Source organism: Musca autumnalis, unplaced genomic scaffold, assembly GCF_047663935.1.
Source record: "Musca autumnalis isolate F117 unplaced genomic scaffold, ASM4766393v1 scaffold_4, whole genome shotgun sequence".
Lineage (NCBI taxonomy): Eukaryota > Metazoa > Arthropoda > Insecta > Diptera > Muscidae > Musca > Musca autumnalis.
Window position 1 is genome coordinate 18,332,385 of NW_027411977.1, and position 26,304 is coordinate 18,358,688.

Sequence of the window (26,304 nt, forward strand, 5' to 3'; positions counted from 1 at the left end):
CGGATTTTTTAAGAATATTTTTAAGGAACCATAAATTAGCGTGGATTTTTTTAGAATATTTTTAAGGGACCATAAATAAGCGTGGATTTTTTAAGAATATTTTTAAGGAACCATAAATAAGCGCGGATTTTTTAAGAATATTTTAAAGGACCATAAATAAGCGTGGATTTTTTAAGAATATTTTTAAGGAACCATAAATAAGCGCGGATTTTTTAAGAATATTTTAAAGGACCATAAATAAGCGTGGATTTTTTAAGAATTTTTTTAAGGAACCATAAATAAGCGCGGATTTTTTAAGAATATTTTTAAGGGACCATAAATAAGCGTGGGTTTTTAAAGAATATCTTTAAGGGACCATAAATAAGCGTGGATTTTTTAAGAATATTTTTAAGGGACCATAAATAAGCGTGGATTTTTTAAGAATATTTTTAAGGGACCATAAATAAGCGTGGATTTTTTAAGAATATTTGTTAAGGGACCATAAATAAGCGTGGATTTTTTAAGAATATTTTTTAAGGTACCATAAATAACCGTGCAATTTTAAGAATATTTTTTAAAGGACCATAAATAACCGTGCAATTTTAAGAATATTTTTTAAAGGACTATAAATAACCGTGCAATTTTAAGAATATTTTTTAAAGGACCATAAATAAGCGTGCAATTTTAAGAATATTTTTTAAAGGACCATAAATAAGCGTGCAATTTTAAGAATATTTTTTAAAGGACCATAAATAAGCGTGCATTTTTAAGAATATTTTTATACCCTCAGCCTTTAGGCTAAGGAGGGTATATACACTTTGATACGATGAAAATGTGCCTCATCGAAATAATGGTTTTAGATCCCAAGTATATTTGGACGAAGTGTGTTTCAGAGAATTTGGAGTCGATCTAGCCATGTCCGTCCGTCTGTCTGTCTGTCCTGCTGGCTGGAGCGCACGATAACTCTCAAACGGATGAACCGATTCGGTTCAAATTTTTGCTTTCGTAATATTTTGCCCAAACTTAGTTCAAGTTCGGTACCTTCCCCACGAAAGTTCGAAAATGTTCGGAAAGTTTGTGCGCACGATAACTCTTGAAGGGAGTGACCGATTCGGTCCATACTTTGTACAGCGTAAACTTTCTACCAGAGTAATATGGGGTTCCAATATGGTCTCAATAGGTCCACTCCTTCGGGTACCTCCCACACAAAATTTCGGAAAAGTTCAATTTAGGGCCATCTCTCGAATCGCTTTGATTTTTGTTTTAGCAACTTGTATTCCCTGCCCCCCATACGACGGTACAAGTTTCATCGGGGCAAGTCCATACTTCCTGAGAAAATAGCATGAAAGATCCCTATGACACCGTGTGAGGTGGTTGGAGCGCAAGATAACTCTCGAACGTATCTGCCGATTCGGTCCAAAATTTGGCCTTAGTAATATTTTGTCCAAACATAGTTTATGTTTGAAGATAAGCCATATCGGTCCACTCCTTCCGGTAGCTCCCCCACAAAAGGTCGAAAATGTTCGGAAAATTTGTGCGTACGATAACTCTTGAAGGGAGTAACCGATTTGGTCCATACTTTGCACATTATGAAACTTCTGCCAGACATAGTTGAGGTTCCAATATGGACTCAATCGGTAAACTCCTTCGAGTACCTCCCACACAAAATTTCGGAAAAGTTCAGTTTAGGACCTGCTCTCCTTAGGGCCTGCTCTTCCTGAAAAATAGCCTGAAAATTGACACCATGTTTATGTGTGGAAGCGCAAGATCATTCTCGAACGGAAATGCCGATTCCGGCCAAAATTTGGCCTTCGTAATATTGTTTCCAAACTTAGTTTAAGTTCGTAGATAAGCCATATCGGTCCACTCCTTCAGGTACCTACCCCACAAAAGTTCAAAAATAAAATTGTGCGCACGATAACTCTTGGTGGGAGTGACCGATTTGGTCCATACTTTACACATTCTCATAATATCTACCAGATATAGATCAAGTTCGAATATGGACTATATTGGTCCACTCCATCCCGTACCTCCCACACAAAATTTTGGATAAGTTCACTTTAAGACCTGCTATTGAATCACTTTGATTTTTGTTGAAGCAACTTACATTTGCTGCCTCAATTGCGATGGTAAAAGTTTTTTCAGGGGCAAGTCCATACTTCTTGAGAAAACAGCCTGAGGGGTGTAAAAACCCCCTATGGCACCCCCATAGTCTATGTCGGTCAATTCCTGTAAGTACCTTTTCCGCAAAATTTTTGAACTTTAATCCTAATCAACATTTTTGTGGGTTCATACGACCAAAATTTTGAAACCCCCTAAATACATACGTTTTTTTTTTTTTTGAAAAAAGTGTTTCAATTGGCACAGGCTGAGGGTATATCTCTGTCGGCAAAGCCGACTGATACTTTTTTACTTGTTTTTTTTAAGACCATAAAAAGTAGATTTCTAAAAATGCTTTTCCGGAGACCATAAACTGAAGTAGTTTTTTTTTTAAGAACCATAAACAAACGTTTCAGGATGGTAAACAGCCGTAGATTAAAAAAAAATCTGGAGAACATAAACAGACGTGGGTTTTATAAGAATACTTTTAAGATAATTATTAAAAGACCTACAGAGAAGCGTGGATTTTTGAAGAATATTTTGTAGGGAAAATAAGTAACTCTGGATTTCTTAATCTTGGATATTTTTAGGGCGTTTTTTTGGATTTTTTAAGATATTCTTTGGAGCGACATAAATATGGGAGCGACATAAATATGCGTAGACATGTAAAGAAAAATGCTAATAGCCCCAAAAAAATATTTTTAAAAAAACATACTCTAATTTTGACTCCCTTTAAAAATATTCTCTTAAAATCGATGCGATGATGGCCCCCAAAGTATGTTCTTTAAAAATCCTCAAAATATATTATAAACAAATTTGTGTTTATTCAATTATTTCAAATTAATAAAATTAGTTTCTTTTCATTAATTTATCATCTTTTATAATCGACTATATGTCTCCAAGACATGTGTAAGTGTTATGTAAATGGTTTTCAATAATTTCTTTTTCAAACATTTCGTGCCTGCACTCAATCTCCAACAAACTGTTTGTATAGCTACTGTTGCTGTTACCAAAACAAAACGACCGACTACACACACATACACACACTATACAAAAAATGTAATCACGTGTAACGGCGTTGTTCTTCACTCCTCTGTTTTGTGTTTTGCATTTTTACTTGAAAACAATAACAAATCGAAAATCAAAAAAATATTTCCAGTCTGCAAGCACACATAGTTTGCGTGAGGTTTGATGGAACACCATATGGAGAATGTGGAAATCGCTCAGAGAATATTTTGTTCCAAGCAGAAACACTGTGAAAAGAAAATATTTTTTTAATCTGATAGCGTACAGTAGGCAAAAAAGTATAGAAAATAATTTTTTTTAATTGTTCTTAGACAGTTGGTTTCCTTAAAAATATTCTTAAAAAATCAGTGCCTATTTAAAAATATTATTATGTTCCCTCTTAAAAATATTCTTAAAAATATTTTTAAAAAAATTAGCGCCTATTTATGACCCCTTTAAAAATATTCTTTAAAAAATCCACGCCTATTTATGGCCGTTTAAAAAATATTCTTTAAAAAATCCACGCCTATTTATGGCCGTTTAAAAAATATTCTTTAAAAAATCCACGCCTATTTATGGCCGTTTAAAAAATATTCTTTAAAAAATCCACGCCTATTTATGGCCGTTTAAAAAATATTCTTTAAAAAATCCACGCCTATTTATGGCCGTTTAAAAAATATTCTTTAAAAAATCCACGCCTATTTATGGCCGTTTAAAAAATATTCTTTAAAAAATCCACGCCTATTTATGGCCGTTTAAAAAATATTATTTAAAAAATCCACGCCTATTTATGGCCGTTTAACAAATATTCTTTAAAAAATCCACGCCTATTTATGGCCGTTTAAAAAATATTCTTTAAAAAATCCACGCCTATTTATGGCCGTTTAAAAAATATTCTTTAAAAAATCCACGCCTATTTATGGCCGTTTAAAAAATATTCTTTAAAAAATCCACGCCTATTTATGGCCGTTTAAAAAATATTCTTTAAAAAATCCACGCCTATTTATGGCCGTTTAAAAAATATTCTTTAAAAAATCCACGCCTATTTATGGCCGTTTAAAAAATATTCTTTAAAAAATCCACGCCTATTTATGGCCGTTTAAAAAATATTCTTTAAAAAATCCACGCCTATTTATGGCCGTTTAAAAAATATTCTTTAAAAAATCCACGCCTATTTATGGCCGTTTAAAAAATATTCTTTAAAAAATCCACGCCTATTTATGGCCGTTTAAAAAATATTCTTTAAAAAATCCACGCCTATTTATGGCCGTTTAAAAAATATTCTTTAAAAAATCCACGCCTATTTATGGCCGTTTAAAAAATATTCTTTAAAAAATCCACGCCTATTTATGGCCGTTTAAAAAATATTCTTTAAAAAATCCACGAATATTTATGGCCGTTTAAAAAATATTCTTTAAAAAATCCACGCCTATTTATGGCCGTTTAAAAAATATTCTTTAAAAAATCCACGCCTATTTATGGCCGTTTAAAAAATATTCTTTAAAAAATCCACGCCTATTTATGGCCGTTTAAAAAATATTCTTTAAAAAATCCACGCCTATTTATGGCCGTTTAAAAAATATTCTTTAAAAAATCCACGCCTATTTATGGCCGTTTAAAAAATATTCTTTAAAAAATCCACGCCTATTTATGGCCGTTTAAAAAATATTCTTTAAAAAATCCACGCCTATTTATGGCCGTTTAAAAAATATTCTTTAAAAAATCCACGCCTATTTATGGCCGTTTAAAAAATATTCTTTAAAAAATCCACGCCTATTTATGGCCGTTTAAAAAATATTCTTTAAAAAATCCACGCCTATTTATGGCCGTTTAAAAAATATTCTTTAAAAAATCCACGCCTATTTATGGCCGTTTAAAAAATATTCTTTAAAAAATCCACGCCTATTTATGGCCGTTTAAAAAATATTCTTTAAAAAATCCACGCCTATTTATGGTACTTATAGATTTTTTGTCCAGTATATGTTGTTATCTGTTAATAATATAACATCCATAATTATTGTTAACAAGAGTAGCTGGCAGTAGCCATGGGTGAGAGAGAAATAATGACATTTGTTTTGATTAGAGCCATAATGTCGAAAAAGAAAAAAAAATCAAAATAAACTCTCTCGCCAGTGAAAAATTTACACTGAAGAATGAAAGAAAACAGTTGTTATTTTAACAACAAACAATCATCACTTATAGATTATGTGAGTAGGAATATGTGTGCTAGTGTGTGTGTAAGTGTGGAAAAAGGGAACAGTACACATTTGCAGAAATAGCTTTTCTCTCGAAATTGGCAGATGCCAACATGTTGTCGCCACTTGAGTTGGCTACAACAAATCTGACCCTGCTGTGAAATGGACAAACTGTATGGAGCCGCCAAGAACAACAAGAACAAAACGCGAAAGCAACTGCAATGCCATGGCATTTAAAAAGCGGCAAAATATCAACAACAAACCTCCAACCATATATCCAGTAGTCGGGAATCAGTCATATGGGCAAAAGAATGAATGAACATGTTTTTGCTTGTTGTTATATTTTTCTGCTCAGCTGTTTTTGTTGCTGTTGTCCATTACTTTTTTCATATTTTTCTTGTTCTGTCGTCTGTGTACTTTTAAGTGTTCTTCTTCTTGTTGTTGTTCGTGTTTTGTGTGAAAGAAGGTTTGGCATGGAAACACAACACAATACCAACAATTCAGACAATTCAGTCTTATTCAAGCAACGCGTGCGATAACAACGGCAAAAGTAGCCATCAGCTACTATTAGCTAACCATCCGACTTACTAACCAAACCAAACAACCAATCCTGCTAAACTACTCATCTTTCTTCTGTTTTTCTATTTCGCCAAAACTTAAATGCAAACAACAACAACAACTAAAATTCCGAGAATTTAATTCTTACCTCGAATGCCATAACAAAGATTTCTTCTTTATATCTTCCGTTTCGAAAACGTCCATTTCCGGTTGGTGAAACAAAATAATTATAAATAAATAAATTGATATCTTTTATTTGTTACTTTGAGGAAAATGAAATAAAGTTATAAGTGGAAAACAAATCAAAGTAAAAACATATATAAAAATAAAAAGCAAATGAAAAAAATAAATTTCTAAATAAAAATTATGAAATGAAAAATTAAAAAAAAAATAATAATTTAATACCATTTTATTATGAAAAATAAAAAAACATAATATTTTATGCACTAAATAAATTTAAAATAAGGAAAATATACAAATAATAATAGAAAAATCGAATTTTAACTGAAAAACATAAATGAAAATTTTCAAAAAAAAAAAAAAAAAATTAAGAAAAAACATTAAGAAAAAGAAAAAATTAATAATTAAGAAAAAAAATAATAAAGTTATTATTATAAAAGTACACATACCATTTTTCAGAAATATATTTAAATTAAAAAAGAGATAAATAAAAACACATATTAAATAAATTAGTTACATTAAATCATTAAAAAACTAAAACTCGAAAAATAAATCAAAATCAAACAAACAAATAAATAAATAAAAATATTGATAAATAAATACATACTTATAAAAAATTCTGAATATTTTTTCTAATGCTCTATATATTTTAAACTAAAAAAATATAGACAAAAACATACATTAAATTTGTTATTTAATTTAAAAAAAAATATGAAAAAAAATTAAAAAAATAATAAATTTTAACACAGTATTTTTTCCAATACTCAATATATTTAAATTAAGACATATGCAAAAATAGAAACATAAACCAAAACCAAAAAATAGTTTTAAAAAGTACAAAAAAACCAACAAAAACAACTAAAATAATTTTGTTAATCATGACATCATTTTAGTGGAATTATAACTTAAAAAATAATTAAATGAAAATCTTCACAAAAATGTTTTTTTTTTTGTTATTTGAAACCCAGCAGACCCCGGTACGCGTTGCTGGTCCGTCGTCATGAGTTTTAATGACAACTTTTTATGGACTTAACGCTTGACAATTCAAAAATTGGTATTTTCTACCTCACTTCTTCGGTCAGTTGCCAAACCGAGGAAAATTTTAAATGTATCTACAGATTTTGTCTGCAATCTTTGTTTTCTTTTACGGACTTTGTCGAATTTTTTCGCCCGTTGATGCCGTTTATGATTTATTATGGAGGGTATAATTAAAATTGTCATTCCGTTTGTATCACATCGGTTCTTGATCAGTGTAAAATTCTAAGACGATATAACCATGTCCGTCTGTCCGTCACTCCATCTGTTGAAATCAAGATACAGCTCCTCATTTTTAAGATAGAGCTTTGTAATTTGGTATAGAAGCTTCTATTACTCCTAGGATGTTTGGTATTGCAAATGGGTTATATCGATCCACGTTTTGAAATAGCCCCCATAGAACTGTACCTGCCGATTTTCGGTATTTTGAAGGTTTTTGCTTAATTATCACCCCGAAATGACTAAAATTTGCTACTTAGTCTTCGTCGGGGGTATAAAACTTTCCCCCAGAATTTTGTCGGTATAGGTCCACATCTTCATATAGCCCCCTTAGAACGGTACCTCCCGAATTTCGATATTTTGAAGTTTGTGGCATCAATATTCCACCAAAATTGTTAAAATTCGGTACTTAGTCTTCGTTGGAGGTATAAAACTTTCCCCCAGAATTTTGTCGGTATAGGTCCACACCTTCATATAGCTCCCATAGAACGGTACCTCCCGAATTTCGGTATTTTGAAGTTTGTGGCATCAATATTCCACCAAAATTTTTAAATTTGGTCTTTAGTCTTCATTCGGGGTATAAAAATTTCCATATGAAATTTGTTGGTATAGGTCCACGTCTTCATACAGCCACCATAGAACAATGCCACCCGATAATCGGCATTTTGAAGTTTGTGGCATCAATATTCCACCAAAAATTTTTGAAATTCGGTACTTAGTCTTCATTGGGGGTATAAAACTTTCCCCCAGAATTTTGTCGGTATAGGTCCACACCTTCATATAGCCCTCCTAGAACGGTGCCTCCCGAATTTCGGTATTATGAAGTTTGTGTCATCAATATTCCACCAAAATTGTTGAAATTGTTGGTATTTAGTCTTCATTGGGAGTATAAATCTTTCCATATGAAATTTGTCGGTATAGGTCCAGGTCTTCATACAGCCCCCATAGAACAATGCCACCCGATATTCGGCATTTTGCAGGTTGTGGCCTCAATATTTATCCGACATGGCTGAAATTTGGTATTTAGTGTTCGTTGGGGTTATTCATCTTTCCCCTCTAAATTTGTCGGTAAAGGTCCACATCTTTACATCATTCAGGACCATAGAACATTACATCCCAATTTTCGATATTTTGAAGATTATGGCCTTAATATTCCAAGGAAATAACTGAAATTTCGAATTTAATATTTCGACCTGAAATTTGTAGGTACAGGTCCATGCCCTCATATTGGCCCTTAAAGAACGGTAATCCCAATTTTCGGTATTTTGAAAAATTTGTGGCCACTAATTTCAAACTATCGAAAATCAGCCACCGAAGTGGCTGAAATTTGGAGGTAAAAACCTTACCGACTGAAATTCATCGGTATAGGTCCACGTTTCGTACCTTCCGATTTTCGTAATTCTGAGGGTTTGTGATGTCAATATCCCACCGAAATGACTGAAATATGTTATTTAGTCTCCCATGAGGTTATTAAATATTCCAGAAGAGAATTATCAGTATAGGTCCACGTCTACCTGTATCCCCTATAGGAGCGTACCTCATGATTTTCGGTTTTTTGACGGTTTTACTGACATTATCTTACCGAAATATCGGAAGTTTGGTATTTAGTCAGAATAAATCGAAGTTTTTATATAGCCCCCCATAGAGCGGGACCTCCCGAATTTCGGTATTTTGAAATTACTGAAATATGGTCTTCTTCATAAACGAAAGGAAACTAATTGTTCCATTTTACTTCTGTAGCCAGTAATGATTTAAACACGTCTGTTCTTCTCAACCAATATTACAAAACTGAATATTTATTTATTTTCATTTGACATATTTTAGAAAGTATACATTGAAATAAATTATAGTAGGCTAACTCATACATAATAATATTCAAGGTAGTGTATATAAGACTGGGTAATAAACGAATAGAAATAACAAGTTCAAATAAGATATAAATATGAATAACAAACTACTACACTTCATTGACTTCTTTGAAGTACCGAGATTTTTCCAAGTTACTTTGAATGGGGTTTCATTCATTTATGAAACAATAAACCTCAAGAAAATGGTTTGGAAGAAACATATGTAGTTTATCAATTCCGCCATAAAGAGTTTCATTATACCCTCAGCATTTATGCTAACGAGGGTATATACACTTTCATACGGACACAATGTGTATTTGGACGATATCCGTTTCAGACAATTTGGAGTCGATTTAGCAATGTCCGTCCCTCTGTCTGGCAGGCACGATAACTCTCGAAGGGATGATCCGACTTAATCAAAAATTTGGCCTTCGTAATATTTTGTCCAAACTTAGTTTAAGTTCGAAGATGGGCTATATCGGTGTGTGTCCGTCTGCCCATCTAAACCTTGTAATCACGCTACAGGTCGCAATTTTGATCGGATCGTCACCAAATTTTGGGGTTGGGTTGATAGGGGTCCCGGAGAGGAAGAACCCTTTTGATTTTGGTGATGGTCGGACAATATTTAGGGGTCACCTTTCTAACGACGTAAAGTAGATTGTCGTAAGTAGTCAAACAATGAAGATATCGCAATAGTTGCAAATCCAACAAATGTTTTATTTTTTTCATTATTAATTATAATGACGAATATCATTACAAAATATTAGGAGATCCAAAGTTTGGACCAAATTGGTTGCACCATATTGGGGAGAAGTACCAGAAGTTGGGAACCACATCAAACTAAGTTTGGATAAAATATGACGAAGACCAAATGTTGCACCAAATCGGTAGAACAGGTCTAGAGCCACATATGGTGACATAGGGCTTTTCACACCTTTCGGGATGTTTTCCCAAGAAATATGGACCTGCTCCTGAAAAAACTTTTTACCGTCGTAATGGAGGTAGGGAATGCAAATCGCTTCAACAAAAATCAAAGTGATTTGAGAGCAGGTCTTAAAGTTAACTTATCCGAAATTTTGTGTGGGAGGTACCCAAAGGAGTGCACAACTATAGTCCATATTCGAACCAGATCTATATCTGGTAGATATATTAGGATGTGCAGAGTATGGATTACATCAGACACTCCTTTCAAGAGTTATCGTGCGCATATTTTTCCGAAGATTTTTGAATTCTTGTGAGGGAGGTACCTGAAGGAGTGGACCGACATGGTTTATCTTCGAACTTAAACTATGTTTGGACAAAATATTACGAAGGCCAAATTTTGGACCGAATTGGCAGATCCGTTCGAGATTTATCTTGCGCTCCAACCACTACCCAGCAAAATAAATTGGAAGTACTGCAATGTAGACTAGTTCTTTCACGGCTTGTTTTTATGCAGTTCAAACGGAGACGTGAAAAAGGCACTCCATTCCTCACATTTTAACCGCATTTGTATGCAATCCAAAGAATCACATCCATTTGTCACATTTTAACAACATCCGGAGGCAGTTCAACGGAGTCGTGAAAAAGGCACTCCAATTCCTCACAATTTAACAGCATCCGGATGCAGTGCAAACGGAGTCGTGAAAAAGGCACTCCGTTCACTACATTTTATTAGCAGTTGTTAGAGATCCCTACATGTACATAAATCAGTTTGTACATCTCTACAGGCAGCGGAATACATTCCCAAAAAGAGATAATCGTGTTAAAATTTCCAAACATTTGCTAATACAAACTAAATAATATTAAATTTGTGAACATTTTTCCGGTAACTCACGAGAAGAAAATTTCCCAATGGAGTTCTGTTGGAGTACAATTTTTTTCTGGATGTTGTTCGTTTACTCTACAGTACAATGCAAAAGACTTTAGTCGATTACAAGAAGTTACTGGACTTTGCAAATTTGTACAAATTGTTGAGTAAACGAACATACAGTTTGACAAGAAATTGTTTTCAAACTGAGAAAACGAACACTTTTCATGCATTAATTACTAAAAAATTACAAATAGTTGTGATAAAAATGTCGGGTTTTTTACAAAAATTAGTTGGTCGACTTATTTAAGACCAAATTGAATGGATAAATAAAAAATTAAACCGCTTAGTTCAACAATAATAACCAAAAGAATAATTAACATGTAATGCAAGGTGCCAAGAAAATGTTTTCAAAATGTAATTGAGGTTCCAAAATACCCCATGTTTTCTGTAAATACTTAAAAATCAGGACATTTTATGAATTTTATTCTAACAAGTATCAACAATATTAGGCATGGAATATCCTTACTAAGAGGGTTACCATATGTACCAAGGGGGTACCAGATCGTATTACATGTAAACGATGTCCTATAGGTTTCAAACCGGGAATATCTGAAAACTAAGACATTTTATGAGTATTTTTAGTTCACCAGGATGGACTTCCATCAATTACAAAAAATATTGCCTACAGAATAGCTCGATCAGGAGGGTTGCCAGATAGACTAAAAATGTACCAGGTCTTATTAACAGTAAAAGTGACCAACTAGGCCCACAACCACAGCCTACAAGTGGTTCATTCAACTCAAAATTTATTAAGAAATGAAATGAAAGAAATGAAACTGTCGAAAATAACACATTTGGAGACTAATATTCCTTAGAAATTTGTGGGGTACAGATTTTTACAATTTTCGCAAATGCTTACTATGACCTACTGGAGACTTTTCGTGTACTGTGAAGTAATACTGCGACAAAAATTTCTAAGTGACGAGGAAATAATGCAACAGTGTTACCATGGTATACCATCAAAGCCAAAAAACTTACGGGAATTCCTCAATCTGGCTGTTAATAGATAAAATTGAATGTCTATAGCGAGCTCAGTATAATTTAGCAATATCTTCCATATGCATTTCTAACCGATTTTTGTACTTCTTGGTTATATTTTGGTTTGTTTTAGTGAATATCCTTATCCCTAAATTAAAATTCAGTTAAATAAAACACTTTTAAGATCTAATTGTGGGCCTAGGAGGTCCTGTTTACTATTTTTTTTTTTTAATTTCTAGAACTATCGCGGAAATGATCTTCTAGCAGTTTCGCTGGAGTGACTTCCAAGAGAACACGCCGGCGTGGTCCATTTCTTCACAACGGAGGTCACTTGAGGGTGACTTCTGCGACTATCGCCGCGACTGTTTTCATCGCCCTGGGCGACACGCCTAAGTCACTTCCGCGATAGTTTTTGCTTGCAGGGTTGTTTGTCGCCTGCATATCCAGCAACTTAAATCCCCATTCAGGCATGAAGAACTGGTATTTTCTGGTTAACAATGGGAATAGTTCCCATTCTGTTGATAACTGACAAATTTTTGTTCGTTGAGCCGAAACGGAGATCTTTGCATTCCAATGAAAGCCCTTGTTTTCATTTAAGAATGTCAAACACGGATGTTAAAATATTCTTGTTAAAATTGCATAAGATCCCACCCACACACATACAAACATATGTATGCGTTAGGGTTATGACATTTTGACATTTTTCCTCAAAAATGATTTCCTGTAGCAGGAATGAATGAACTTTTGCCTATTAATCGCTATGCTATCGTTTATTCCATTGAAATATAAAAAAAGTTCACGCACAAATCGATTTTAATAAAATTATTTTTTGAAAAAATATGTATATGAAATGAAAAAAAAAAAATCCAAAAAATTATTTTGTGTTGCACGAATGAATAAATATAAGACTACTAATAACTATAATAACGTTTATTTCATTCAAATATTAAAAAAGTCGCGAAAAAAGTCACTTTGCAAAAATTTTAAATTTTTTGTTTTTTGTTAAAAAATTATATTTTTGAAAAAAGCGTTTACGACATTTTTACGATTCTCAGAATTGAAGAAAAATAGTGAGAAATAAATTTTATGTCATTTTAATTACCTCATGTGGCTCTAAAGTTTATTTTTAATTATATATCTGTTTTCAGTGACTTCAAAAATTTGTTCATAATTTTGATAAATTCAAATTTTAAAATCATTTTGTGCGTGAGGTTTTTTCACCGAATCCCCTTATAATTAAGATTTTATTTGATCTTATGGCAAAACTCATCACGCTATGATACAGGGATATGAGGTTGTAAAAAAGTCATAACCCTAGTATGCGTATGTTATATACCCTGGTCCTTGGTATTGTCTGTAACACCCACTTAAAACTAGCCTTGCACCGACTTAATAGCCTTTCTGGTGTTGTGTTTTCACAAATGTTTTTGTTTTTTCGTAAAAAAATCATTGTTGTCCTGATTTTTTTTCTAATACTTCCCATTCTCTTCACCACACTTCGTTCCATAAACCTCCCATACATAAAAAATGTTTAGTTTTTTTGCAAAAGAATTTCCTTGAGTAGGGTAAAATTTTGTTCTTCTTCTTCAATACTTCAGCCTTGAAAAGGTTCGCATGGTGGAAGTGGAGGAAAGAGCTATTACAATAATAAATCCTTTTTGGGGGCCTGTATGTTATGTCTGTATTTGCTGTGTGTGTATGAATGTATGTCTGTTTGTATTGTTGTTGTAGTGATTTCGTCATATTTAACCTCATTGGAAAACGTTGACCCACAAAACGTTTCGTTTGTGCAAAAAATGAAATGAAAACAAATGGATTATACAAACAGAGAGATGTTTACGATGTGGCGAGAGAGGGGTGGGGAGGAGAGGGAAGGAAGGGGGCAAGTAGGGCCAGCAGGAGTAAAGATTATAAAATGCACGATTGACCACAATGCAAAACCATCTAAAAAAACAATAAAATGAATGAATAGTTGAATGAATGAATGGTTGAATGAGAGAAACTGACTCGAGTGCACCACAGTAATGAAGTTTATTTTTAGCCTAGAGCAGGTCACACACACACAGGGACAAGTGCACTACTAGGAAAATATTTGATATTCTTGTTTTCACTTTCATTCATTCATGCCATGTCAATGAAAGAATGATTTAAATGCAACAATGTTGTTGTTGTTACGTGCTTAACGCAACAGTGGTGACATTAAATACTTGAATTTTCCATGAAACGACCCTTTTGCCTTGTTATGTGACAAAGATTTCTTCTTAAGTGTTGTCTACCATCCGCCACTTAGACTCGCCTATCTGTCTAGGGGTCTTTTGTTACATGGCTTCTCCCCCTCTCCCTTTTGCTTGGTTTGTCATTTTTTTTTGCTGACTCTTGTCACGGCCATCAAAGATTTAATGCTGTATCCTTGTAGCAGAGGCTGTCTAGCTATTGTGTTATAAGGTTATTAGTTTGGGGCGTTAACATGTTTTATTATTATGGCCCAAATAAGACAAGTGTGTGGTATGAGTGTAGCCCCTACACTGGAAGAAGTGTTGGCAGATTTATTATTTATTTTATATTTATGTTATATTTTATATCTTATATACAATATTTTATATCTTGTATTTTATACTTTATACAATTTATTTTATATTTTATACTTTATTTTTTATATATCATATTTTATATTTTATACTTTATATCTCATATATTATATTTTGTATTTTATAATTTTTTGTTTGTTTTTATACCCTCAGCCTTTAGGCTATGAAGGGTATATACACTTTCATACGGGCAAAATGTGCCTCATCGAAATAATGGTTTTAGACCCCAAGTATGTTTGGACGAAATGTGTTTCAGACAATTTGGAGTCGATTGAGCAATGTCCGTCCGTCTGTCTGTCTGTCTGGCTGACTGGAGCGCACGATAACTCTCGAAGGGATGAACCGATTCGGTTCAAATTTTGGCTTTCGTAATATTTTGTCCAAACTTAGTTTAAGTTCGAAGATGAGCTATATCGGTCCACTCCTTCCGGTACCTCGCCCACAAAAGTTCGAAAATGTTCGGAAAATTTGTACGCACGATAACTCTTGAAGGGTGTAACCGAGTTGGTCCATACTTTGCCCATCGTGGAGCGTGTACCAGACTTAGATCAGGTTTTAATATGGACTCAATCGGTCCACTCCGTCGGGTAACTCCCACACAAAATTTTGGAAAAGTTCAGTTTAGGAACATCTCTCGAATCGCTTTGATTTTTGCTTTAGCAACTTGTATTCACTGCCCTCCATACGACGGTATAAGTTTCATCTGGGGCAAGTCCATACTTCCTGAGAAAATAGCCTGAAAGTTGCAAAACAACCCCTATGACACCGTGTGAGGAGGTTGGAGGGCAAAATAACTCTCGAACAGGTCTACCGATTCGGTCCAAAGTTTGGCCTTAGTAATATTTTGTCCAAACATAGTTTAAGTTCGAAGATAAGCCATATCGGTCCACTCCTTCAGGTACCTCCCCCACAAAAGTTAAAAAATGTTCGGAAAAATTGTGCGTACGATAACTCTTGAAGAGAGTGGCCGAATTGGTCCATACTTTACACATCCTAATATATCTACCAGATATAGATCAGGTTCAAATATGGACTATATTTGTCCACTCCATCCGGTACCTCCCACTCAAAATTTCGGATACATGTTCACTTTAAGACCAGCTTTCGAATCACTTTGATTTTTGTTGAGGCAACTTGAATTGCTGCCTCAGTTGCGATGGTAAAAGTTGTTTCAGGGGCAAGTTCATACTTCTTGAGCAAACATCCCTGAAGTTCTAAAAAACCCCTATGGTACCATATGTAGTGGCTGGAGATCCATTCTTTTTAGTATCTCCTCCGCAATATTTTTGATATTAAATCCTAATCAAAATTTTTGTCAGTTCAAACGCCCAAAATTTTTAAAACTCTCTAAATACATGCGTTTTTTGGAAAAAAAATTGTTTCAATATACACAGGCTGAGGGTATATCTCTGTCGGCAAAGCCGACTGATACTTTTTTACTTGTTAAAGAGCTTACTTAAGCCAAAGCTTCACCCCAGTGAATGAAAGACTTGCTGCAATTCGAATAAAAGCTAAATTCTTCAACATCAGCTTTATTTGCGCTCATGCTCCCACTGAAGAAAAGGACGAACAGACCAAAGATATATTTTACGAGCGCCTAGAAGAAACATATGACCGTTGCCCTGCCCATGACATTAAAATCATTCTAGGCGATTTTTATGCCAAAATTAGAAAGGAGAATATCTTTGGCCCAACAGTCGGGAAATTCAGTCTCCACAGTGAAACATCTGACAGTGGTATGAGGCTGATAGACTTTGCAGCTGCAAAAAACATGGTAGTTAGCAGTACCAGATTTAATCATCTCGATATTCATAATGGCACCTGGCTGTCTCCAGATCAAAGAACAAGTAATCAAATTGATCATGTTGTAATATATGGAAGACATTCATCCAGCGTGCTGGGTGTACGATCGTTCCGAGGCGCAAACATTGATTCGGACCACTACCTTGTTGCAGCAAAGGTACGTACCCGTCTAAATGTTGCAAATAAAGCACGAACAGACACAACGCGGAAGTTGGACATCGATAGGCTGCAAACACAACAGATAGCCACAGCATATTCCACTCAACTAGCTCAATTGCTTAACGCGAGAACTCCTTGTCCCGATAACATAACAACACAATGGCAAAATATTGCCCACTCCATGCAAACAGCCGCAAAATCCATACTTGGAATCCAGAGACCTCCACAAAGGAATTCATGGTACGACCAGGAATGTCGTGCTGCTACCGAAGAGAAAAATGCGGCATATAGAGCTACTTTACAATCAGTAGCAACGCGAAGCGCACCAGAGAGATATCGGGAGAAAAGGAGAGAAGAGAAACGTCTTTTCCGCAAGAAAAAGAGAGAAATGGAAAAGCGGGAGTGTGAAAAAATCGAGATGTACAGGAGCCAGAATGAAGTCCGAAAATTCTACCAAAGAGTGAAACATCAAACAGATGGCTTTGGTACAGGCACATCCTCCTGTAGAGACCAGTAAGGTAATCTGGTAAAAGATACAGATAGTGTACTCAGGATATGGAAGGAACATTTCTCCAATCTGCTGGTATCCAATAGTAGCGAAGACGATGATACCACAGATCCAATCCCAGAAGATGGTATAGAATGTATACCGCCCGGCCAAGATGAGGTAAAAACAGCAATCAACCGGCTGAAGAATAATAAAGCAGCAGGAGCCGATGGCTTACAAGCCGAGCTGTTTAAAACCGGAGGCGACGCGCTGATAAGGAGTATGCATCAGCTAGTTAGCACCATCTGTCAGGAAGAACGCGTAACCGACGATTGGAACCTGAGCATCCTATGTCCCGTCCACAAGACAGGAGATAAGACTGTATGCTCCAACTATAGGGGCATAAGTCTTCTCCCTATTGCCTATAAGATAATGTCAGGGATATTGTGCGAACGACTAAAGCCAATGGTCAACGAAATAATTGGACCATACCAATGTGGCTTTAGACCTGGCAAGTCCACCATTGACCAGATATTTACCCTGCGCAAATCCTAGAGAAGACCCGAGAGATGCAGATCGACACATTTCACCTTTTTGTCGATTATAAAGCAGCATTCGACAGTCCCCTCCGATCCGAAGAGTTTTGTACCAAAAGAGGTTTCAGGCAAGGAGCCAGCCTTTCGTGTGATATTTTCAACATCCTCCTAGAAAAGGTTATGCGAGAGGCAAATGTCAAAAGAAATGGCACAATTTACACCAATAGCCACATGTTACTTGCCTATGCTGATGACATAGACATCATTGGACGATCAGTAGAGGAAGTAACTGATACCTTTAGGAAGGTCGAAGCAGAATCTGCGAAAGTGGGTCTGGCGGTAAACGGCGAAAAGACCAAATTGATGGTGTCGACGCGCAAAGCGTCCATAGAGCTCGGACCAACTGTGGAAGTTGGTACCTACAATTTTGAGCTAGTTAAAGACTTCGTCTACCTCGGCACTGCCATAAACACAACAAACAACATAAGTTGTGAAATAAGAAGAAGAATTGTATTGGCCAACAGATGCTACTATGGTCTAAGTAAGCAATTTAAAAACAAAGCCACATCTCGTCAAACAAAAATAACACTATACAAAACGCTGATACTACCCGTGCTAATGTATGGCTCCGAAGCATGGGTACTTGCGCAAGCAGATAAGGCAGTGCTTGGTGTGTTAGAGAGGAAAATTCATCGAAAGATCTACCGGCCTATTTGCGTTGACGGTGAATATCGACGTCGTATGAACCACGAGCTATATAAGCTATACAAAGACATGAATATAGTTAAACGTATCGAGATGCAACGATCGCGTTGGCTAGGCCATATCGTGAGAATGAGCGATGATGAACCCGCTAAAAAGGCGTATGTATACATGCCACATGGCGGTGCACGCAGAATCGGCAGGCCTAAGCTTCGATGGAGCATACAAGTGGATGAAGAAATGGAAAGGCGCGGTATTCCAAAAAGTCAAGCGAAAAACAGAGAGGAATGGAGATCTTTTCTTAGTTCGGTCTATGGAACAAATGTTCTGTAATGGGCCAACTAAGTAAGTAAGTACTTAAGCCAAAGTAGCATCTGTTGGCCAATACAATTCTTCTTCTTATGTCACAACTGATGTTGTTTGTTGTGTTTATGGCAGTACCGAGGTGGACGAAGTCTTTAACTACCTCAAAATTATAGGCACCAACTTCCACAGTTGGTCCGAGCTCTATGGACGCTTTGCGCGTCGACACCATAAATTTCGTCTTTTCTCCGTTTACAGCCAGACCCACTTTCGCAGATTCTGCTTAGACCCTCCAAAAGGTATCACTTACTTCTTTTACTGATCGTCCCATGATGTCTATGTCATCAGCATAAGCAAGTAACATGTGGCTATTGGTGTAAATTGTGCCACTTCTTATGACATTTGCATCTCGTATTACCTTTTCCAGCAAAATGTTGAATAGGTCACACGAAAGGCTGTTTCCTTGTCTGAAACCTCTTTTGGTACTGAACTGTTCGGAGAGGTTCTTTCCAATTTTAACTGAGGACCTAGTGTCAGTTTAAGTCATCTTACAAAACCAGATACCAAATTCAGACATTGCATGGGATACCTTTGACCGGAGGGGACTGTCGAATGCTGCTTTATAATCGACAAAAAGGTGATATGAGTCGATCTGCAATCTCCAGGATTTGCCGCAGGGTAAATATCTGGTCAATGGTGGTCTTGCCAGGTCTAAAGCTACATTGGTATGGTCCAATTATTTAGTTGACCATTGGCTTTAGTCGTTCGCACAATATCCCTGACACTATCTTATAGGCAATAGCGAGTAGACTTATGCCCCTATAGTTGGAGCATACAGTCTTATCTCCTTTCTTGTGGACGGGACACAGGATGCTCAGGTTCCAATTGTCGGGTACGCGTTCTTCCTGCCAGATGGTGCTAACTAGCTGATGCATACACCTTATCAGCGCGTCGTCTCCGGTTTTAAACAGCTCGGCTGGTAAGCCATCGGCTCGTGCTGCCTTATTATTCGTCAGCCGGTTGCTGCTGTTTTTACCTCATCTTGGCCGGGCGGTATACATTCTATACCATCTTCTGGGATTGGATCTGTGGTATCATCGTCTTCGCTACTATTGGATACCAGCAGAGTGGAGAATTGTTCCTTCCATATCCTGAGCACGCTATCTGTATCTGTTACCAGATTACCTTGCTGGTCTCTACAGGAGGATGTGCCTGTACCAAAGCCATCTGTTTGATGTTTCACTCTTTGGTAGAATTTACGGACTTCATTCTGGCTCCTGTACATCTCGATTTTTTCACACTCCCGCTTTTCCATTTCTCCTTTTTTTATTGCAGAAAGGACGTTTCTCTTCTCTCCTTTTCTCACGATATTTCTCTCGTGCGCTACGCGTTGTTACTGATTGTAAAGTTGCTCTATATGCCGCATTTTTCTCGTCGGTAGCACGACACTCCTGGTCATACCATGAATTCCTTTGTGGAGATCTCTGGAATCCAATTATGGATTTTGCGGCTGTTTGAATGAAGTGGGCAATATTTTGTCAATGTGTTGTTATGTTATCGGGACAAGGCTATCTGTTGTGTTTGCAGCCTATCGATGTCCAACTTCCGCGTTATGTCTGTTCGTGCTTTATTTGCAACGTTTAGACGGGTACGTACCTTTGCTGCAACCAGGTAGTGGTCCGAATCAATGTTTGCGCCTCGGAACGATCGTACCTTCAACACGATCGATGAATGTGTTCCATCTATCACAACATGATCAATTTGATTACTTGTTCTTTGATCTGGAGACAGCCAGGTGCCCTTATGAATATCGATATGATTGAATCTGGTACTGCTAACTACCATGTTTTTTGCAGCAGCAAAGTCTATCAGCCTCATACCATTGTCAGATGTTTCACTGTGGAGACTGCTTTCCCAACTGTTGGGCCAAAGATATTCTCCTTTCCAATTATGGCATTAAATCGCCTAGAATAATTTTAATGTCATGGGTAGGGCAACGGTCATATGTTTCTTCTAAGCGCTCGTATAATATATTATTGGTCTGTTCGTCCTTTTCTTCAGTGGGAGCATGAGCGCAAATAAAGCTGATGTTGAAGAATTTAGCTTTTATTCGAATTGCAGCAAGTCTTTCATTCACTGGGGTGAAGCTTAATACCAGATGTTTTAGCCTCCGACTAACTACGAATCCGCAACCAAATTCATGCTTTACGTCATGGCAGCTATAACACTTTTAGGTGTTGTTGTGACAACTTTCCCAATCCATCGTATTTCCTGTATGGCAGTAATATCGGCCTTGTACTTTTCAAGTACGTCTGCCAATGCGAAGACTGCACCTTCTCTATAAAGAGAAGGTGTAGATTCGCAGATCATGGTCCTTAAAACGTTTGCGGGGTTCGTCAACTTTAGAGGGGTTTGTTTTTCTTTTCTTTCGTTTTTTTCATAGTAGGCTGTTTTTTTCTAGGGGAGGGTTACTAACCCGACGCCCAAACCCAAGTTTTTAACGTTCTTATGGGTGAACGCGCGGCATATGTTAGCTCACTACCTTTAACGGGTGTTAAAGGCAGTTCCCCAGGTGACACCACGGGGAGGTCAGTGTCGACTTGAGATGAAAGAGGGACCAAGATAAATCCTGGACTTTGCCATGTTAAAACTGGTCAGGACCGTTCCTTGGTATCTTCCATCCCCTACGTCACCCATTTTATAAAGTATTTTAGGAGCAAATTGAATGTAGTGGCTGGATTTGAAACTTTTTCCACAAAAAGTTTTCAAAAATTAATTTTTTGTCGAAAATAGCCGGCCTTCGGCCGAGATTTAAGACTTTCTCCTATGGACAGATGCTAAACAGATCATAATTTTTTCAACATTATTTTCTTTGTCAAAAATCATATGGTTTTTTCGGAACTTTCGAAGCCTATATCTCGGGAAATACGGAATTCCCATGCATGATATACATATTGGCGTAATCAGCATTCCAAGACCTACCTGTGGACAAAATCTCAAAACTTTCTGAGTCTAGCCACTACATTCATCTTATGCCCTATATACTTATACTTTATATTTAATATTTTATTTTTTATATATTGTATCATATATTTTATATATTATATTTTGTATTTTATAATTTGTATTTTTTTATATTTTATATCTTATTTTTTATATTTTTTGAATTATTTTTTATATTTTATATTTTATATTTTATATTTTATATTTTATATTTTATATTTTATATTTTATATTTTATATTTTATATTTTATATTTTATATTTTATATTTTATATTTTATATTTTATATTTTATATTTTATATTTTATATTTTATATTTTATATTTTATATTTTATATTTTATATTTTATATTTTATATTTTATATTTTATATTTTATATTTTATATTTTATATTTTATATTTTATATTTTATATTTTATATTTTATATTTTATATTTTATATTTTATATTTTATATTTTATATTTTATATTTTATATTTTATATTTTATATTTTATATTTTATATTTTATATTTTATATTTTATATTTTATATTTTATATTTTATATTTTATATTTTATATTTTATATTTTATATTTTATATTTTATATTTTATATTTTATATTTTATATTTTATATTTTATATTTTATATTTTATATTTTATATTTTATATTTTATATTTTATATTTTATATTTTATATTTTATATTTTATATTTTATATTTTATATTTTATATTTTATATTTTATATTTTATATTTTATATTTTATATTTTATATTTTATATTTTATATTTTATATTTTATATTTTATATTTTATATTTTATATTTTATATTTTATATTTTATATTTTATATTTTATATTTTATATTTTATATTTTATATTTTATATTTTATATTTTATATTTTATATTTTATATTTTATATTTTATATTTTATATTTTATATTTTATATTTTATATTTTATATTTTATATTTTATATTTTATATTTTATATTTTATATTTTATATTTTATATTTTATATTTTATATTTTATATTTTATATTTTATATTTTATATTTTATATTTTATATTTTATATTTTATATTTTATATTTTATATTTTATATTTTATATTTTATATTTTATATTTTATATTTTATATTTTATATTTTATATTTTATATTTTATATTTTATATTTTATATTTTATATTTTATATTTTATATTTTATATTTTATATTTTATATTTTATATTTTATATTTTATATTTTATATTTTATATTTTATATTTTATATTTTATATTTTATATTTTATATTTTATATTTTATATTTTATATTTTATATTTTATATTTTATATTTTATATTTTATATTTTATATTTTATATTTTATATTTTATATTTTATATTTTATATTTTATATTTTATATTTTATATTTTATATTTTATATTTTATATTTTATATTTTATATTTTATATTTTATATTTTATATTTTATATTTTATATTTTATATTTTATATTTTATATTTTATATTTTATATTTTATATTTTATATTTTATATTTTATATTTTATATTTTATATTTTATATTTTATATTTTATATTTTATATTTTATATTTTATATTTTATATTTTATATTTTATATTTTATATTTTATATTTTATATTTTATATTTTATATTTTATATTTTATATTTTATATTTTATATTTTATATTTTATATTTTATATTTTATATTTTATATTTTATATTTTATATTTTATATTTTATATTTTATATTTTATATTTTATATTTTATATTTTATATTTTATATTTTATATTTTATATTTTATATATTATTTTTTGTACTTTATATTTTATATAATATTATACTTTACATTTTATATTTAATATTTTATGTTTTATTTTTTTATTTTATATATTTTATTATAGTGGATTTTAGATAATTGCATATTGACAAAAACGATTTACACCCTAATGTATGAAAATATGGCAATAATACATGCATAGTTACATAACTAGCTGACCAAGACTCAAGTAATTAAGATAAGCCGATCGCTTAATATGCCATAGAAATGTTTATACAATTTCTAGCTAAACTTTCATAAAGTGAAATTAAAAGAAGACAGCTGCCACACTTTTTCCGGGAAATGATGGGCTATTGACACAATTTTTTATTATGGGTTTTGAGGGCATATGGTTTCCGCACAAATGCATGTCATACGGGTCACAGATTTATTGAGTATCTTGTGTTTATTTTCCATATCCCAGTATATATTTCCTACTTTGTTATCTTTAAATATGTGTATATTCCTATAAATGTGTGCGTGTGTATTTTCCCTGTTGTGTAAATCTTGTCCAAGTTAAACATTTCATACATAGTATTTGTTTGTTTTTTTTTACAATCAAAACAAAAATATGATGGACATTTGCGGCATAAAATAAAGTCAACAAATGGCAACCAACATATGTCCAGCTACACACTTTTTTTCTTTTTTGCTTTCTTCTTCTATCTTATTAATATATATACCACATAAAAGTTGATAAAAATCAATTACAACTTCCCCCTAAGCATTCCATAGAAAACAGTTGATTGGTTAGTGGTCACCAGCAACAATTCTCCAATGTTTACATTTTTCCAACAATGTTGGAGGACTCTGACAGCCATTCAATAAAAAGGAAAAAGAAAGGAGCACGAGTACTAAACTGACAAGTCAACACATTTCTTGGCTGTTATGTGTTGACAGTTTTTTTCTTATTATCTACTGCTTTACATTTTATATTTGTTTCGTTTTTTCTTCTTCTTCTTCACTATTTATTAACAAGAAAAGATGTTAGTGTCATTGCTGCTGTCAGTTTTGGCTTAGAATGAAATAAAAGAAAAATCATATAAAAAAGTGAAGCGAAACAACACAGCTATTGTCTCTCTGAAGGACTTGCAATGGGGGGATCAACAATGTAGGCATGAGTACTGAACTCTTAGGGGGAAAGTGGCTGTGGAGAGAAGCAAATTTATGGATTAAATGCTGATAAAGTCTAAAGCCTTAACTAACTTTTGACGAAAACCGCTTACACAGGGAAAGTTTTTGTGAATTCTAAAACAGCAGTGTTCATAGATGAGAAAAATCCAAAAACAAGAAAAAAATCGCTGTAGGATTTTTAAATAAATCGCGGTCAAAATTCACATTTTTAGGTGTTTTTTTAGGTTTTCACGATTTTGCTTGGAAACCGCAAGTCCAATTGAAATGGAGCTAAAGAAAATGTTGCAGCTTTAAAAATTCTCTAGAGGATTGACCTTTATCATTTGTTCCTAGCTTGTACCATTTTTGAGATAAAGAAGCTCAGTTTACATTTTTAGGTTTTTTTGCTAGGGTTTCGCGATTTTGCTTGAATACGGTAAGTCTTATCGATATGGGACCTGAGAAAATCTTAAAGCTGCCAAAATTCTCTACAAGACTGGCTTAAGTAACTTATCCTAAGTTGTAACATTTGTTTAGATATATAAGTTTAAGTTGGGAATTTGCAGTCATGACATTGTTTTATAAGGGGGCGATACAGAATTGAATTGAATTTGAATTGTCCCAATTTGAACTTCTATATCTCAAAAATGGTAAAACCGACGAGAATACCATAAAGGCCAATCTTGTAGAGAATTTTCATAGCTACAACATTTGTTTTAGTCCAATTTTGATAGGAATTGCGGTTTCTAAGAAAAATCGCGAAAACCTAAACAACTCCTAAAAATGTCAACTTAAATCGCGATTTATTTAAAAAGCGCTCCGTCGATTTTTTTTGTTTTTTGATTGTTCTCATCTATTAACATTGTAGTTTCAGAATCCGCAAAAACTTCCGAGGTGTAAGCACCTTCCATTTAAAATTGTTTCAAGAGCACCGTGGTTAGCATTGACCTTTATCTGTAGTAACAAATTTTCAAAGTAAATTTGTATGTAGCCAATGAGACCTACGCAAAGGAAATGAAAACATAAATCAATTAAAACAACAACAACAAAAACAAAATATATGTATATGGATCTATGTACACATTTACAAGGTTACAACTCAATACTATGAATGGACGCACTGAATTCATTGATGCCATTGTTTTCAATACAAAACCAAAAAAAAATTACATATGCTCTTTACTTTATCTTAACTAAAGTACAAGGCGTCAAAATGTCATACAATCAACAACAACAAAAATAATACTCTAAAAATAAACTAAATTAGAATTTAATAAAACTACTTAAAATCATTAAACGCTAATTAAAGATCAGCAAAGCAACAGTTTTGCGGTTTTTCACACATTTAGAACAAAAGAAAATGAAAATTTGTGCAAATTCAGGGCAACCACCCAGGGGGTGGTTCGAAAAAAAAAACGCTTTCAATTTCTTTTGTGTTTATTTTTCTGATTTGGATTTTTGTTTGATTTGTTTCGCACGCGTGTATGTTTGTCTAAATTCGCCACAAAACAATTGCCAAAACAAAGGATAGGAGAAACCCAAACATTTTTTTCTAAATTTATGCCGATACAAGAACTGAAAGACACACACGATTTGTCTAAAATTAAACATCAGTTCATTTTTATTTCGTATCATGTACACTTGAAATTTTCACATGTACACAGCTTCTTAGTGTGTACTTTTTTGTTGTTTTTACAGTGTTTTATTTAACTTGCTTTGGTGTGCGTTTAGTTCAAATCTAGTAACTTATTTTTAACACAGTTGCAGTTGACCAATCTGAAACTGAAACTTTGCACACTTTTCAGATTTGGATGACAATACATGAATATGAAACCAAACAAGTAAAAAAGAGTCA

The 26,304-nt window shown here is 33.1% G+C and overlaps 1 protein-coding gene across 5 annotated transcripts in view; it reads left to right on the plus strand.

Annotated features, from left to right (window-relative positions):
• The window catches only part of Eip63F-1 (Ecdysone-induced protein 63F 1), a 320,395-nt gene that overhangs the window by 117,772 nt on the left and 176,319 nt on the right, over positions 1-26,304 (plus strand). The window contains exon 1 of one of the 5 annotated variants that reach the window (XM_073986986.1): positions 5,679-6,046. The exons of 3 other annotated variants lie outside the window; for them this stretch is intronic. The gene's annotated coding sequence lies outside the window, so the exon portion shown is untranslated. Of the gene's footprint in view, positions 1-5,678; positions 6,145-26,304 lie in introns of those variants that run through there. One more of the 5 variants, XM_073986987.1, reaches the window with a different exon arrangement.